The 18,275-nt window shown below is 38.0% G+C and overlaps 2 protein-coding genes across 2 annotated transcripts in view; one reads left to right on the top strand and one right to left on the bottom strand.

Moving 5' to 3' along the window:
• Window positions 1–9,546, bottom strand: part of LOC138706262 (putative fatty acyl-CoA reductase CG5065) — a 94,224-nt gene extending 84,678 nt beyond the window's left edge. The window contains exon 1 of the mRNA XM_069835342.1: window positions 9,464–9,546. The gene's annotated coding sequence lies outside the window, so the exon portion shown is untranslated. The remainder of the gene's footprint in view (window positions 1–9,463) is intronic.
• Window positions 1–18,275, top strand: part of LOC138706260 (fatty acyl-CoA reductase wat-like) — a 235,414-nt gene that overhangs the window by 138,067 nt on the left and 79,072 nt on the right. The window lies entirely within an intron of this gene.

The following is an 18,275-nucleotide window of genomic DNA, read 5'->3' as shown; positions in this document are numbered from 1 at the left end:
TCCTATTCTCAACTAATGTTCACAAAGCACTATTTACAAAACAAAACTATCAGTTCACAGTTCGTTTGCCTTGGCTAGTACTTCTAGCTCATTCACTCAAGTTCACAGTATATCGAACCCAAGACTTCCGGAGACAGTCTAATGAACTTCGAACTCAGATGAGGTTCACTGTACGCCGAACCAAAGACTCCGGACGCGTTGCTTCCGCCTGGGCTCTGCTGCAGTTACTCAAATTCACTCGCGTGTCGAACCCAAGACTGCTGATTCACAAACTGAACTCGCTGTCCAAACTGGCTTCACGCTCGCTCACGGCTGTTTCACAAGACTGACTCCACTCTGCTGCGCCGCTCTTCTATTTATTGTTAAGTAACACTTCGCGAGCCTTCGATTTCTGGTCGTTTCTGTTTCTGGACGATTCTCGGTCTCCCCATCACTCGGACTCGTCGCAGTCAGTTTCCTCCCCTTCCCCCTTCGCCACGCGCCGCCCCTCCCAGTGCTCACTGACGGCTACGCTGGCCTTCCTCTGTCCCCGCGCGCCACGTCTCTCGCGCCTCGTTCCTTCCACGCGCGCCCTCCCTTCTGCGGGACGCATGATCGACTCTCGACGCGGCTGTCACAATATGTTACATTTTTTCATTCAGACCATTGGCTGGAACAGGTTTTAAACGTAAACAGACGACGTCAACATGCTACTGAATCTCCATACAGTCAGAAGGAAAAGAAAAATAACGTACTGTAGTACAGTAGTACATACCTTGCAAGGTTCAGTCCTCGTCATTATTGATGCAATTACCAGCGTTGCAGTAAACGACGATATATTCTCGTAAGTTTTCGAAGCTGAATCGTCTTCGCCTATCGCTTAAACAGTTTTTGTATCGAGAGAATTTCAGAAGAAATCCTCTAAAATGGGGATCACTCAATTTCTTTAGAGGAATGTTTGTACTGAGCATCATGTTGCACGTGTCGTTAGACCCGCACAACTAAATGATGATGATGATGATGATGATGATGGTGATGTAGATGGCTTCTCAGATTTCATTTCAAAGCATTTCCTGTGCGATGTACTGTTGAAGTGTTTCTCTATAGCTTGAGTTCTGGTTTTTATTTCAATTTTACATACATTACACACGATACTGTCTTCGTTAATACAAAATAAATTGTGACTCTCATACTTCTTAATTGCATTTCGTATCTCTAAGCGCATTTAACGTTTTGACTTCGATATTATGAATGGATCAGCACTACACTATTCAACTCGTACTAAATACTTGAGCAGGATAACACAACTACACACATTGCGTTGCAATGTGGACCGAGGTTCCTTCGTTATGTACGCTGCTGTACTCGATAGGTACACAAAAGACGGACGACGCGGCACGTGCCATATACTCCGATACGAAACAACTTCACTTTTCCTGAAGTCATCCTGCATCCACTGTCTACTAATAAGGAATATCAAAATTTAAGTAAGTTTATTGTAATAAATGTACACCTGAAAATGTAATTGCATTAGTAGGTTATCTATTAATTTGCTTACGAAATAACGATATATATATAATATATATAAATAAATAAATATATATATATATAATCGCTTCGATATATTGATATATTTTCTGCAATATTTATCGATTATCGAAATTAGGTTTGCAATATATTGCAATTACAATATATCGGTATTGAAATTATTTCCTCCATCTCTACTACTAACCGATCGGACGTTGTTGCTCCAGTAACGTAGCAAATGCGCGGCAGTTCTACACATTCTACAGACATACGTGCTATCTAGCGGTAAATTTGAATATTATTTAAAATGTTTTTGATTTCCCAGATGAAGGCGTGTTCGAAGAACAATTCGAGATGAATAACTCAGTTTCGGAAAAATTTGCATTTACGTCAATGTTTCTCCGGATGGGCGTTATGTAGGGTTAGGTGTGCAGATAATTACTGTGTTATTAAGTTTTTATTATTATTATTATTATTATTATTATTATTAGTAGTAGTAGTAGTAGTAGTAGTAGTAGTAGTAGTAGTAGTAGCAGGAGCAGTAGTTAAGTTTTTATTATTATTATTATCATTATTATTTTTATTATTATTATTATTATTAGTAGTAGTAGTAGTAGCAATAGTAGTAGTAGCAGCAGTAGTAGCAATAGTAGTAGCAGCAGCAGTAGTAGCAATAGTAGTAGTAGTAGCAGTAGAAGTAGTAGTAGTAGTAGTAGTAGTAGCAATAGTAGTAGTAGCAATAGTAGTAGCAGCAGCAGTAGTAGCAATAGTAGTAGCAGCAGTAGTAGCAGTAGCAATAGTAGCAGTAGTAGAAGTAGTAGTAGTAGTAGTAGAAGTAGCAGTAGCAGTAGTAGTAGTAGTAGCAGTAGCAGCAGCAGGAGCAGTAGCAGTAGTAACTTGGACCAGTGTGTAACTTGATCCACCGATGCAATCACTATTTCCAGGATAGTTTGCAAGGTACTTTATACAGCGCTTTGAACCTTCTACATGGTAGGCAACTGTCCATAAATCTCATTATGCAGGGTTGGCTTGACGCGGTCATAACGGTGTCGAACATTCTGTCCCCAAATTCTTCAAATCTTTTCACAATACGCTAATATGTTTTCGCGGGATATCAGCCGAGTTAAGATTTTGGAATGCTCCAAGCTTTCGACTGCTATCTCTGCAGCCATCTTCAGGGAAGTGATGTCCGAACAGAAAGTCGAAAGGTTATATAGATGTGGCTGTCTCAGGTGAAACGGGATTGGTTGGCGGATCGGCCAATCCGGGGCCGGGAATTGTCATCGCTCGTAAGCTCCGCCCCTCCCGGGATTACTGCGTGAAGTTTGGCGGGCGGCGAGCCCTGTTCCGCCGGTTGGAATCGGTTGCCGTCCTCGGTCCGTGATCTTCATGACCTTGATTGTAAGAGGGCCTGAGTTGGTCTAAGGCCGGTGTCCATGCCTGACTGTCACACAAAATAAGCAGAATCCTCCAGAAGGTTAATATCAAAACCATCCATAAACCACAGAGTCATCTACGTCAGGTTAAAGACAGTCAGGGCTTAAGGACTCCAGGGATTTACAAGATTCCATGCGAGTGTGGCGAAGTATACATAGGGCAGACTGGCCGCACAATAGAAGACAGAATCAAAGAACATAAGAGGAACCTGAGGCTGTATTACCCGGAAAAATCTGCAGTGGCGCAACACAGCATAGAAAAGGAGCATAAAATACTGTTTGACCACACCAAGGTCATTAACAAATCAAGCCACTACTGGGATCGTACAATCAAGGAGGCCATAGAGATCAAGCTGGAGAAAAACAACTTTAACAGAGACAGTGGACTCCAGCTCAGTCAGGCATGGACACCGGCCTTAGACCAACTCAGGCCCTCTTACAATCAAGGTCATGAAGATCACGGACCGAGGACGGCAACCGATTCCAACCGGCGGAACAGGGCTCGCCGCCCGCCAAACTTCACGCAGTAATCCCGGGAGGGGCGGAGCTTACGAGCGATGACAATTCCCGGCCCCGGATTGGCCGATCCGCCAACCAATCCCGTTTCACCTGAGACAGCCACATCTATATAACCTTTCGACTTTCTGTTCGGACATCACTTCCCTGAAGATGGCTGCAGAGATAGCAGTCGAAAGCTTGGAGCATTCCAAAATCTTAACTCGGCTGATATCCCGCGAAAACATATTAGCGAACCAACGCCGAGAAAGCCTCAAATCATACATACTTTTCACAATAGTTTGACAGCGTGTTGTGCGAAGACGTTTAGAAATACAAGACTGCCTTATACATACGAAGTACTTCGCACGAAAACATGACGACCTTCCCTCATCCCCTTCACCAGTTAACTGCAGGCACGCGCAAGGGATAAACCCTTAGCCGAGTTGCCAATTCTTCAAGTCATTGTGATTTGCGAACGTTTTTCAAATTGTGTTCCGTGAAACCGCGATTTTCAGCGAGACTATATTATCTTTGTAAATATACCTTAATTTATAATTACTAAAACAAAATTGGTATAAAAATAAACAAGCTCATTTTAAAAACACATTATATTTATATTTTCACTCTCATGTTTTGCCTAAATTAACAAAGAAATGCAGAGTTATATAATAAGTGTTAAATTCTCATGTTACTGAAGAAGTTCCAGAATTTTATACTTAATTAAGGATGTTGCGCTGGTAAAATTTTCGGAAACTGTGATCATTGAATAGCAATTTATAGTACAAGAGAGTAAAATTAGATTTTATCCGCTTCGCCTTGGGTGATAATTTCCACGAGCGCATAAAATCCGTTTACTCTAGTGTGCTATACAATATTTTAATCATTACTGATATGCAAATTTAATTTTAAAGTGTAGGTCTTTTCTTTGTAATGTGTTGTTGGCGAAGAAGTTCATATATATTCATTTTAATTACTGCTAATATGTTGGTTGTCATGTAGAGAGTGATTTAAAAACATTTAATTCACTGCTGTAAGTTAGAAAACTTTTAAGCACTGCTAGGAATAATGCCATTATTTAGGTTGCTAAGGACGGTGAAATAAAGACCAGTTTAGATACCGCTCATGGATAAATGTATTCCTTTTACATCATTTTTTCATAACATGAAATCATATTAAAGCACAAAAGAATATATTTGTTTCTCTGCCAGTTTACTTGCTGATTCGATGCAAATTTTCTGTAGGCCTAAGGAACGTTATGAGATACGTAATATGATTGAATTAATTAAGGGGGCATGAACACTTCTTATACCTTAAAATTATGTTATGTGAAATATAGGTCTAATATAAAATTTAAATTTATACACCAACTATTGAAGTTCATTCAGATAAAAAACCTGTATTAGTTTTTTTTTTTAGTTATTTAACGACACTGTATAAATTACTAGGTTATTTGGTGTCGTTGGGATTGGTGATAGAAAAATGGTATTTGGCGAGATGAGGCCGAGGATTCGCTATAGATTACCCGACATTCGCCTTACTGTTGAGAAAACCTCGGAAAACCCCCAATCAGATAAATCAGCCTAAGCGGGAATTGAACCCACGCCCGAGTGCAACTTCGGATCGGCAATCAACTAAGCCAACTAAGCTATGCCAGTGGCTCTGCATTAGTTCTGAAGTTATGATTTGTAATGTAAAGTGCGGCATTGGCTATAATAGCTGTTAAGTGGAAAACGGCATGAGCTCTTTTTTCTTCTTCGCAAACTAGGCCTATATTCCTTAAAAACCCTTTTCCTGGTAATTCCGAAAATACTGGATAGAATCGAATGAAATTTTTTCTGCATTCTTAAACATAATGTACAAATCAGAATATTTCCGGAAGTTTATTTGCTGTTGGCGATATCTCTTCCGAGTACTGTTCGACGAAGTAAATCACGCATAAAATTGTCTATCTTACCGAATTCTGTTTTACAGTAGTTTATTTTCTCTTCAGTTGGTAAACCGTAATTCTTCATTTCTATGCCCCATATATATATTTTTTTACAAACTCCGCCGGTTGCGTCCGATGTTAAGTGATTAAGATTTGTACTTATCAAACTGCCTCAACTTTCGATTACTCTATGGATAGAATTTCTAACGTTGGATACAATTTTAACACACTCCTCTGCAAATAACATATTCTGTTTTCTTAGACGGTGTTATTTGTTCTTGTCGTGATGGTCCTGGATCTTCAGGTGAATCAGGAGGCCTGGCTGCGGATCATCGGCTCCTACACTCATTAATCACGGCCGGAATAAATTAGACATATTGAAGTGCACAACAGTATAAAACAACACGTCGACATATGTCTAAAAAGACACTGACAACAGGTGAAACCAAACAGGTAGAGGCAATGACTTACGAGTAAATTTGGCAATGCTGTGATCCATTGTATTTCTGCCACGCGGCTAGGGGTTGAGTAGAGGATGGGGGTTTATGAGAGATTACCAATTCCAAGAACAGAGGCCGTCATGTTTTCGAGGCAAGTATACCAGTGTTTGAGGTAAGTTGAGTGAAATTTATATCCATGTTTGTAAAGTAGTTTTTACGTAAATAATTTTTAAGTGTTTCTTTTACAATGCGTGTAAATTGAACCATCACAAAGCGTGTAACTTGAGCCAATGCTAAAATGTACCAACCCTTACAATATAACAAATTTAGAAGATAAAATTGTCCATTATGTCTTCACTAGTGTGAATTTCCAAAAATCAGAGGTCAGTGGATGAAAATTTTGTAAGGACATATAATTATAATATTATTTATATAATATTATAAAACATTACTTTAGTTTATTTCAATGTTAATAATATTTTATTTCTTAAATTATGTAATAAAACTTCGTTTCATTTGGTGGGTCGACAATTACAACTTTTTAACGAATTCTGCTTTCGCCATTACTTTACAGATGACTACAAGACAGGCAAGAAAAGCGAAGGGAGTGTATGGGAAGTGGAAAGAAGAAAATCTGCAACTCGCTTTAATTGCAATATCTGAAGGGGTTGGCGTCAATGAGGCTGCAAGAAGTTATAATATACCTAGTGCCACCCTTAAAAGATACAACAAAAGGAAGGATGCTAAAATTAGATAGCCCGGTCACCCACTTGACTTGCCACAAGAGGTGGAAAATGATCTTGTGACACATCTTCTGCAACTAGAAAAAATGTTCTATGGGTAAATACATTACAGCAAAATGTATATTAGGGTCTACATTAGGCCTACAAATTAATTCAATCAAACTTAATATAGGCCTAATACTTAATCTGCTTATTCTTTAATTTCAGACTGACACGGAGAAGTGTTATGCAATTAGCATACAAGATTGCAGAGAAGAATAAACTGGCCACTCGGTTCAACAAGGAAACGAAGTCTGCCGGCAAAGAATGGTTTTCCGGCTTTATGAAGCGCCATCCCAAACTTAGCCTTAGGCAGCCAGAAGCCACATCACTTGCCAGGGCTTCAGGATTCAACAGGGTTGTAGTCGGCAAGTTCTTTGACACATTGGAACAACTTGTCGACCAACACAAATTAACTGCTGCCAGAATATTCAACATGGACGAGACATCCCACACTGTCGTTCAACGCCAAAAGAAGATTCTGGCACAGAGGGGAAAACATCAGGTTGGAGCCATTTCTTCGTGTGAGCGAGGTCAGAATGTGACAGGAGTGTATGCCATGAGTGCGAGTGGCTTCTTTTTACCTCCTATGCTGATTTACGCTAGGAAAAAAATGATGGAGTCTCTCACATTTGGAGCACCTCCTAACACCATCTTCCGCTGTCAGGATAAGGGATGGATGGATTCTGACACATTCTGTGAATGGATCAGGCACTTCATTAGAACTGTCAAACCCAGCCCTCAGGAGAAAGTATTCTTGATTTTAGATGGTCACAGTAGCCATACGCAATCACTCAAAGCGATTGAGATCTGCCGTCAGTACGGTGTGATTATGTTATGTCTACCGTCGCACTACACGCACCGTCTCCAACCACTGGATGTGTCGTTCTTCAAACCTCTGAACACATTCATGTCAGCTGCCATATCAACGAAGATGAGGGAACTTCCAGGACAGCGGCTGAATGTCCAGCACATTGCCTCACTGGTAGGAGTGGCATTCCCCAGAGCAGCAAATATGCAGATTGCAATGAATGGCTTCAGGCACACTGGTCTTTGGCCTGTCGACCGAAATGTGTTTTCAGAGGCTGATTTCGCGCCTTCTTTGGTGACCGATCGGCTTTTGAATGGTGAGCCATCAGCATCAGCATCTCGGGCAGCAGAAGAAGTGGAAGGAGCAACAACAGCAGCATCAGCAGAGAAAAAGATGGGAGACAATGTGGAGCTACATTCTGGTCTCACAGAATATGTGTCAGTGAAGGAAATAAGCCCTTTGCCTTCGTCTTCAAAATCTGGACAGAGAAAATCCGGAACGAGATACAATGCATCTGGAGTGGTGCTGACCGCTACGCCACACAAGAATGCTCTGCAGCAACAATCAGATGGGAAGGCCGCAAAGAAGAGAAAATTATTTGATTTGAAAGTTAAGGTGACATCCAAAACCCGCTGTGTTATTTGTGGTGAAAGTGAGAACAAAGACTGGATTCAGTGCAATCGGTGTGGAAAATGTGCCCACGAAGAATGTGCAACAATTACAAATGAACTGTTTTATTTCTGTTGTATGTGAAATCATTGCTTGACACAAATTTTTGTCTGAATAAACAACATTATAGAAGTTAAATGTGTTTAATATGCCTGGTCCAAGTTACACGATCCTCTGGTTCATATTACACGACCCTGGCTCAAGTTACACGGCTTCGAAATTTTGATTAAATTTTATTTTTGAAGTATTAGAATTAAAATTAGTGAAGTCTTATTATACTTAGGGATTTATTATGGCAATCTACCATCATAAAAAATTCAGGGACATTTTTCTCAATATGATAAGTGAGTTACGGCCATTCAAAGTTAGGTGGTCCAATATACACGGTCCTCCCCTAGTATAAATACTACTAATCCACACTTATACAATAGAAATTCGAGTATGAAAAGTATCTTATAAAGTAAAAATGAAGAAACAGGTTGCAGGAAAAATTACCGTGGCGGCTCCGTGGCGCGCCCTGGGGCAGCTCCCTGGTGCGCCCTTCCACGACTACACCTCGGCCGTACTAACTCCAGTTTTAATATGAGTCTACTATTAATAGACGATAGATGAAATGAAGGTGACAAGTGTTGGTGAAATGAAAGAAGGAAACGAGAATATCCCGATAAAGCCCCTCTATTATATTGTCCGCAAATTCCACCCAGACCTAACCGGGGATCGGATTCGGCCCACTGCGATGAAAGACCACTACGCAAGCACTGTGGCCACAGAGGCAGCATAGTACTACGGTTACTGATAAAACATTTAAGAGTGTCGAATCGAATAGCAATGCGCAATAATTAGTGTTTTTCGTGATTACTGTTGATTATCTAACATAAAGTTGAATCTTATTGTTGGAATGACCATCACCACCAAATTATCGCTCTTTTATTCTAATACAACCCCTTATGATTTTCGGATTAATCGCTGTTGTTATCATAATAATGGTTACCATCCTAATCTTCATTAGCAGTAGTATTTATTGCAACATTAGAAACAAAGAAACTGTAAATGATTCAGTCCAATACATACTTAGGTGAGATAAAATTTCTACCACTATCATCGTCATTTTTCATCACCATCAACATTATTATCTTCACTATTATTACCGTAGTCACAATCAGCATTCTCCTTACTATTAACATTTTAACAATGTCATCATTGCCGATTTCAAGCTAAATCTCACAGATACTGGTGTTCCTACGTTCTGGCGAAAGGATTCATATAGTATGGGAGATTTTGAACTGTATGTGTTGCTACTCGGCTTTAGACTTTAGTGCATTTATAATAGATTCTTTATATAGTGAAACAAGATGAAGGTGCTGGTGAGCGTAGCGACTAGTACTTGCTCCTACCTGCAAACAATCCTCTTGGACTAAGCTGACCTTCCGCAGAGGCTATACACAAGACTGACATGAGAGGACCTCCGCTGCCCGCTATATGTATCGATGAAAGTGTTTCACAACTCACGTGAGCGAGTCGTTGCTTAGAACAGACTTGAAACAGTGGCGGGACGTGACAACTGATACTTTGTAAATATAAATGCTCTTAAGCCAAATTGACAGCTGAAGATCTGAATTATTGTTGTTATTATTATTATTATTATTATTATTATTATTATTATTATTATTATTATTATTATTATTATTTAAAATATTTGGGGCTAAGAGGAATGAAGTTACAGAAGAATGCAGTTACACAACGCAGAAATGCACGCATTGTATTCTTCACCTGACATTATTAGGAACATTAAATCCAGACGTTTGAGATGGACAAGGCATGTTGCACGTATGGGCGAATCCAGAAATGCATATAGAGTGTTAGTTGGGAGGCCGGAGGGAATAAGACCTTTGGTGAGGCCGAGACATAGATGTGACGATAATATTAAAATGGATTTTAAGGGAGGTGGGATATGATGGAAGGACTGGATTAATCTTGCTCAGGATAGGGACCAATGGCGGGCTTATGTGAGGGCGGCAATGAACCTCCGAGTTCGTTAAAAGCCATAAGAAGTAAGTAATATTATTACAAACGATTAGGCAAAACATGGAAATTATACTTAAAGAAAAACTATAGGTTTGGAAGTAAATCCCGAAAAGACAAAGTACAGTAAATGATTATGTCTCTTGACCATAATATTGTACGAAATGGAAATATAAAAATTGGAAATCTATCCTTCGAAGGGGTGGAAAAATTAAAATATCTTGGAGCAAATGTAACACATGTAAATGACACTCGGGAGGAAATTAAACGCAGCATAAATGCGGGAAATATCTGTTATTATACGGTTGAGAAGCTTTTGCCATCTAGTCTGCTGTCAAAAAATCTGAAAGTTAGAATTTATAAAACAGTTATATTACTGGTTGTTCTATATGGTTGTGAAACTTGGACTCTCACTTTGAGAGAGGAACAAAGATTAAGGATGTTTGAGACAATAAACCTTCGGATTCCTTAAAAGCCTTAAATAAGTAAGTAAGTCCTTCGTTGACTTCGATTAAAAACAAAGAGGGCATTCGGAATGAATTCAGACTTGGAGAATTATAAACCTTTTGCCCTTTCCTAATGGTAGTTTCAAGGCAAAATTGTCACCATCCATGTTTTACTTTTTATATGATTAGCGTTAATCCAAGTTTTGTCTACATACACAATAGTTCATTCACGTGTCCCTAACTCTCTTATTTCTTAAGAAGTGAGATCATTTAATCGCAGCATCAGGTCTTTCTATCAGACAATTCTATCCTTGGTCGTTTTTAGCTTGCTGAAATTTGATTTGCTTCAATATTTGCCTCATTGTCCATATAGGCCTACTATCTTGGATTAAGTTTCTCTGTACTAAAACCTTGTCCATAGCTATATGTAAAAGTGGAGGAGTATAAAGAGTAAATTTTCCTATTAATGGTACCTGCAGTGAAGAAATCGATAGTATTTTTTTTCGGTGTCCTATTACGCTGTTCTTTCCTGGGTTTCACTTTCTTTCCTGCTTCGTTCGCTATCTTCTTCTCATTAACCAATCTGTCTACGGAACGACGGGACACTCAGGAAGCAGCAGTAGTAGTCTCTATGATCTCCGCAACAGATAGGATGGTAGATGTTCTGTATTTATTGCCTCACATTAATCCGTAAAATATGGACGTTAAGCACAATATATGCTGTCCATCAGATTGCAATGCGTATCCCAATACCCGCTTTAAATATTGCAACCACGAAAGTAAACACTACTAAGTACTGAACTAAGCACACGATATCTCCTAATTGTTACATTTCCAATGTGACTGTAATAAAATGCACAGTAGTGTACCACAACAAAATTATTGCTTTCTGGTACTACATCACATTACTAACCAATCTGCTAGTGACTGACAACTATCTGAGAATTACCGTAAACTGTTTAACGGATTAAGTACAGCTTACAGTAGTAAAATCTTCAAGATTTTTTTCTCCATTACTATATCTTTTATAATAATGAAAATTAGTATGTGTAAAACACTGTCCTTCTGCTATAGGAAAAAAATATTTTTATGATTTAAATATATTTATTTATTTGTTTAATTATTTATTTATTTGTTTGTTTGGTTTGTTTGCTTGGTTTGTTTTGTTTTGTTTGTTTTGTTTATTTCTTTATTTCTTTATTTTATTTATTTATTTACTTATTTATTTACTTATTTATTTTATATTTATTTATTTTATATTTATTTATTTTATATTTATTCATTTTATATTTATTTGTATTTATTTATTTGTTTGTTTGTTTTTGTTTAGTTTGTTTTGTTTGCTTGCTTGCTTATTTATTTATTTATTTATTTATTTATTTATTTATTTATTTATTTATTTATTTATTTATTTATTTATTTTCAGAATTCAGTTCACTGTGCAGTGATGAAAGGTTTCCGACGTAAGTAAAAAAACTATTCAACATTATGTGATGAAATGTTTTGTGTGCATTTATGCATGTCATATCTACTATAAGATGCAAAATCACTTCTCTATCTTTGGCAGATTGTATGATAAAAAATAAATTCATTTTAAAAAATGGTCAAATATCAATATTTTCTTTTAACACAAAATAAAAAAAAAATATTCTTTATTAAGGAATGTAGTTGTATTGTAAACATGAGTTTCGGCAATAAAATAAGAGACAGAATATGAAAAAATTTAATAAGTTTATGAGTTATGATGGAAACGCTTCATCATTGCACAGTGAACTGCCACCATTTTGAATTTTGAAAAATAAACAAATAATTTTTTTAATCGCAAAAATAGTTCTTTTTCATATAGAAGAAGGACAGTATTTTACACATACCAATTTTCATTATTGTACAAGATACAATAATGGAGGAAAAAATGTTGAATATTTCTAAGAAGTTTACTACTGTAAGCTATGTTTCACTCTTTAAGGAACAAAATAGTAAGATGACATACCCAACCCCTCCCCCAACTGCTATATCCCCTTCCCCTTTCAGTGAAACAGGTGGTGTGAGTAGGCCCTACAAGTGTTCCTTTCTCTTGCTAGAACGCTGTGCCAATGTAAATCTCACGCACTTTGCTAGGTTGTTTAACTTTAATGGAACTGGTGATAGCGAGATGGTATTTGGCAAGATGTGGCCGAGGATTCGACCTATGATAGCCGATAGTCTCCCTACAGTTGGGAAAAACCTCGGATAATCCCAACAGCTATAGTTTGACAACTTCAAGTGAAACCCCGTAAAACACGCCAACTTCTGGAATCTCTCTCTCTCTTTCTTCTCTCTCCCTCGCTCCTCGTCATTCAGTCACCAATCACCACGTAAATATCTGAGTGAGTGAGTGAGTGAGTGAGTGTGTGTGTGTGTGTGCGTGTGCGTGTGCGTGTGCGTGTGCGCGTGCGCGTGCGTGCATCGCGACCAATAGAAGAACTACTCTCCAGTATTACCACAATAACGGATTCTTCATTTTTGCCTCGACTGTCGGCTAGGAAGGTTCCATTATGCTAGCATTGCAGGCAACTAGTCAAGCTTTTAATGCTTTTGTTAGCAGGTTTGACGAACTTTGAATGGACCTGCAAGTACATAGCATAGTGCTCGCTCCCTTCCCCCCGTGCTTTCTCACTTGCTCCACCCCAAGACAGCCAGCGCTCACGTAGTAACTCGGTCAGGGTTTCAGTTCGATTTGTCAATCTAGTTGCTGAAGTGAGTCTGTAGGACTTGCCGAAGTGCCATTCCAGACCAGCAGCAAACGCGCTTGCAGCTTTGAGCAGTTTTTATTTTCCAAGGTTGTATTTGCCGTCGGGCTCTTGCAACTTGTAATTAGTGCACCTAGTCGCATTGTTTGGTGATGCAGATTTTGAACGTATTTGATGCATATCTTAAGGTATATGTACACCCACAAAACGCAAAAAATTATAAAAAATTAGAATTTTCAAAATATAACTATTTTAATTGAGAATTTTCTCTCCTTATGGTTTTTCAGATAAGTCCCATTTTCCAAAATTCTGTGTCATCAGCCACGGTCACTTCTACGAAGATCACTTCAAAAGTAATGCACAACATGTTTTTAAATTTATTTTTTACTCTAAACCTTTACAATTTATGGAGGTCATAGATACATCCTTCCCCCTTTGTATTCAAATTTAATTTAAGTCGTTCCCGTGAGTGGCGCCATGATGACACTTTTTCAAGTTGGCTGCTATACTTGACATTCGTCAGAAGCAACGTGCTGTTATCAAGTTCCTGTGTTGTGAGAACAAGACAGTGGGAAACATTCACAAGAAGTTGAAAAAAGGTGTATGGAGATGCAGCTGTCGATCATAGTACGGTTAGTCAGTAGGCAAGCAGATTATCTTGTGAAAGAGGCCACGCCAGTATTCGGGATACTCCTTGCAGTGGAAGACCATGCACTGCACGAAGACCTGCCAACGTGCAGCGCTTTAACAACATGGCTGTGGCTGACAAACGCGTAACAGTGAAAGAATTGTCACTCCAAGTTGGAATAGAAGAAGCAATTGTTTGCAGAGTATTGAAACAGTTGGGGTTAAAAAAGGTTTGTGCCAGGTGGGTTCCGAGGATGTTAACAGAAGCCCACAAAGAAACCAGAAAAATAGTGTGCAGCGAGCTTTTGGACCAGTATGAGAATGGTGGAGATGAATTTCTTGCAAGAATTGTGAGAGGAGGTGAAACATGGCTCCACGATTTTGGTCGGAGATAAAGAGGCAGACAATGGAGTGGCATCATGCAAATTCACCGAAGAGAAGAAATTCTTAACTGTGCCTTTGACAAGAAATGTTATGGCTACTATGTTTTTCGATTCAGAAGTTCTCTTGCTTGTGGACTTTATGCCACACGGAACTACCATTAATTCTGATGCATATGCGACAACTCTCAAGAAACTTCAAGCTCGACTGAGTCGTGTTCGACCGCATCGGGAGAAGCAGAAGCTATTGCACGACAACGCATGGCAACATATCAGTCACAAGACCATAGACCAGATCAGAAAACTTGGATGGACAACACTGAAATATCCACTTTACAGTCCTGATCTGGAACCATGCGATTACCAGCTCTTTGGTAAACTGAAGGAACGAGGTTTGAAGATGATGGCTCCCTCGTGCACACTACTAAAGTGTGGCTCAGACGTGTTGGTCCAGACTTTTATTGTGCAGGTATTCAGACCCTCATTCAAAGGTGGCGTAAGGCAGTTGAATGGTGCGGGGATTATGTGGAAAAGTGACGTATTGTTCCTGAAGGATGTATCACAGTCTACTATATACAGTCGCGAAGCTTGAGGTGTTTTTTTGCAAATCTCGTGATAAAGCGCTCCAAGCGGTTAGCAACTAGAAACAATAGACTGTCCATGGTCGACTTTGGACTGTGTCGTATTTCTATCGAGTGCTAGCTCGTTGCGTATTTCACATTGATGCTTGTGAAATGTTCGTTATTGGTTATAATGAAAATGTTAATGGCTAAAATATAATAATTGAAATAATAATATGGGACAAGGAGGAGACGTTTGTAGTGCTATAAATTGTAGCAACAGTAAGAGAAAGAGGCCAGAGTTATCCTTTTTTCGATTTCCGAAAGATTCAGAAAGGGTCCTGGGTTTCCACAAGAATGCTGTGCAGAAACAAAACTATTAATTTGAAGTTCTTTGTGACTGTTAGAATACATTATAAGCTTAAATTTCACAATGAAACGTTTCAGTCTAACCGAAAGGACATTAGATACCGGTTAAAGTTCTGTCACTTAGGCTGCTAAATTTCCAGAGAAATAAGGGTTAGGTCTACTTTTTTTGTCAGAGGATATATTTTTAATTGTAGCTATTAATTTTGTTATTATTTTTATGTGTTATTTAGTAAAGACGTAGAAAAATTAAGTTTGTTTTAATGAAATTTATTGATCATGTTTTATATTCAATTCTGGTGGGATTATTATTGCTTAGGCCTACTTTTTTCTTCAAAGGATATGTTTTTAATTATAGCTGTTAATTTTGTTGTTATTTTTATTTGTTGCTTTACTAGAGACGTAGAAAAAGTCTGTTACAATAAAATTTATTGATCACGTTTTATTTCCAATTCGGGTGTGATTATTATTTCTTAACCTCATCTCACTTCGTTAACTACGTAAGCCTACACTACAAGTACCGGTACACGTAAGTTACTCCATTAATTCATATTTCCATTATTATTGTTGTAAAGAGAAATGTAAATTAATATTTACTGGTTTCATAGTTAATTATCGCCATAATCTTGAATGAGTGAAGCTATTATAGTAAATTTCAGCTCGTTTTGAACAAACAAAAATTATATTAACTTATTTCTTGCAGGTATCTTAGAGTTTATGGTGGAATTTAATATACTTCATTAAAATAATAAATTAACTTTATGCATTTAATATTTCAATAATGGAAGGAAGGTGTTAATTTTTCCAAAAGAACATGACAACGAAAGTGTAACATATTTTGTCGGCTGCTAGGAGTAGAGCTGCGATGATGAGGCGATAGTAGCGATCCTAGTGGTGGGCAACTACTCATGTTTGCATTTTTACTACATATTGAGCTTCGCGACTGTATATAGTAGACTGTGGATGTATCTACATTCAATGAAAATAGCAAAGCTGTAGGATAGAAATGTAATTTCTAAATAAATATTGTGGATTACTTTTGGAGTGATCCTCGTAGCTGTCAGTTCCTTCGTTCAGCATTGCTTGTAAAATAAACTTCTTTCTAGTCCCAAAATAGATGCATAGATATCAGGGCATGATCATTAGATTGAAAACACATTTTTACATAACGAAGTAATATATAATCTTTTCCTGTTAGTCATAAAACTGTAACTTTGTGTGTCAGTGATATTGTACGTCATTTTAATAAGAGTCCAAAAGTAGAAATTAAAATTCTGAGGAGGATGGGCATAAACCCTGGGACAAACACCATCGCAGGATTTGTTGCATTAATGGAAAGTAAGGACAAAATTGCCAAAAAAAAAAACATTCAATACCTGAAGTTAAAACAAGGAGGAGGTATTTGAGAGGCAGAAAGAAGCTGAAACTGGACCGACATGAAGCTGCTTAAGGGGTGACATATGATGATGGAGTCTTCTAGGCTCTGAAAGTTTGTAGCTCATTTCCTGCAAATAGTAATTTTAGAATATTTAATTCTTTTAAACATAATATCTCACCCAAATATGGTGATACCAAGAAGATATTGTTGTCATTTTGAAGATTGAAATGTCCTCTAGTGCCTGACAATGAGTAAAATAACATTAATATAGTTAATAATTGAAGCGCCGCGTCGGCTGTAACAACGTTTTAAGTTACAGTTGGCAAAATTTACAGGAGCTGCAAAAATGTGTGCACGTACAACGTTATTCTTATGAGGCTAGCAAACTTTTGAGTGGACAAATTTCACGTACTGCATTGATGGACAGTTGCAAGCCAAAGAGTATAGCAAGGTAACTTGACATACAACATTATTACACGGAAACACGCCGAATGAAAATTTTGTAACTTACAAGGTTGTTCCAGCCGACGCTTCAATTATCCATGGATTTTTACATGAATTATGCAATATAAAGTATTAGTATAAGTTACATATATGGTAATATTTAATTAATGTAAATGAAAAAAAAAATAGGCATATGTCAGGCACTAAAAATAGTTTTTGCTATAAAACATTGAAGAAACTGTGGCTCTATCTTAAAAACTGCATGAGCTATCATGTTTCAAATTGTGTGCCAAAATTATGAACAAAATAATTTTTATAAACAATTTAGACATAATTTCAAGGGATCTGTACACTTCATCCTCTTTCTGGTACCATTCTCAATTGTATACAAATTTTACAGAGTAAAATTATGCAAAACAACATTGTTTTGTATGTAAAGGTGTACATATACCTTAAGGCTCTTTCTGGCAGAAATTATAATGGACAGGTTAAGTGGAGAACTTGTTTACTGCATTCATACGTAAAAACCTGCCTATATTGTGCATAATTGTCAAGCGACCAATTTTTATATCCGTAAGGGGCCTTACACATGAGCCACTTTTACATTACCGACTGCATCCCCGCGACAAGCCGCTAAGGTCGACTGCATTTTGCAGTCAACCTTGGCGGCTAAAAGTCGCTCGTATGTGTCATTACGTAGGCAGCGGAAAGAAAATCATTCGGATGTGAAGGTAACTACAACGCGACTGGTTGTCTCGTCACAGGGTGGTTGTTTACGTAAACATAGTAGGCAGTGTCGGCTCGTGAACTTGTGGAAAAAAATGCTATGTTTTATTTAACGACGCTCGCAACTGCAGAGGTTATATCAGCGTCGACCTGGCCCGGGATCGAACCCGCAACCTTGGGTATAGAAGGCCAGGAACTTGTGGATTGGGGGAGCTGCAGTAGATTTTGGTGCATACAAATTTCACTTCTTGATATCATTACTAATAAGTATAGGACAAAAATAAATGCACTACATACCGAAAACCAAAACTTTCTGAATTAGTTGGGAAATGTCTGTGGCATCATTTGCCATAATCGCTTAAAAAAAAAAAAAACTAATACCTCAGTCTGAATTTCAGATCGGCAGACACGCAATCTAGCAGTTCATTCTGGATTGTTTTAGAATTACATTTAAACAGTTTCATGTTCCAAATGATTTTTGAGAGGCTCGTTTGTATTACGAACTGTAGCAACCCACGAAATACATCA

This window comes from Periplaneta americana, chromosome 9 (genome assembly GCF_040183065.1).
Source record: "Periplaneta americana isolate PAMFEO1 chromosome 9, P.americana_PAMFEO1_priV1, whole genome shotgun sequence".
NCBI classification, from domain to species: domain Eukaryota; kingdom Metazoa; phylum Arthropoda; class Insecta; order Blattodea; family Blattidae; genus Periplaneta; species Periplaneta americana.
The sequence above is the reverse complement of the archived record's forward strand: the minus strand, read 5'-3'. Positions and strand labels throughout refer to the sequence as shown.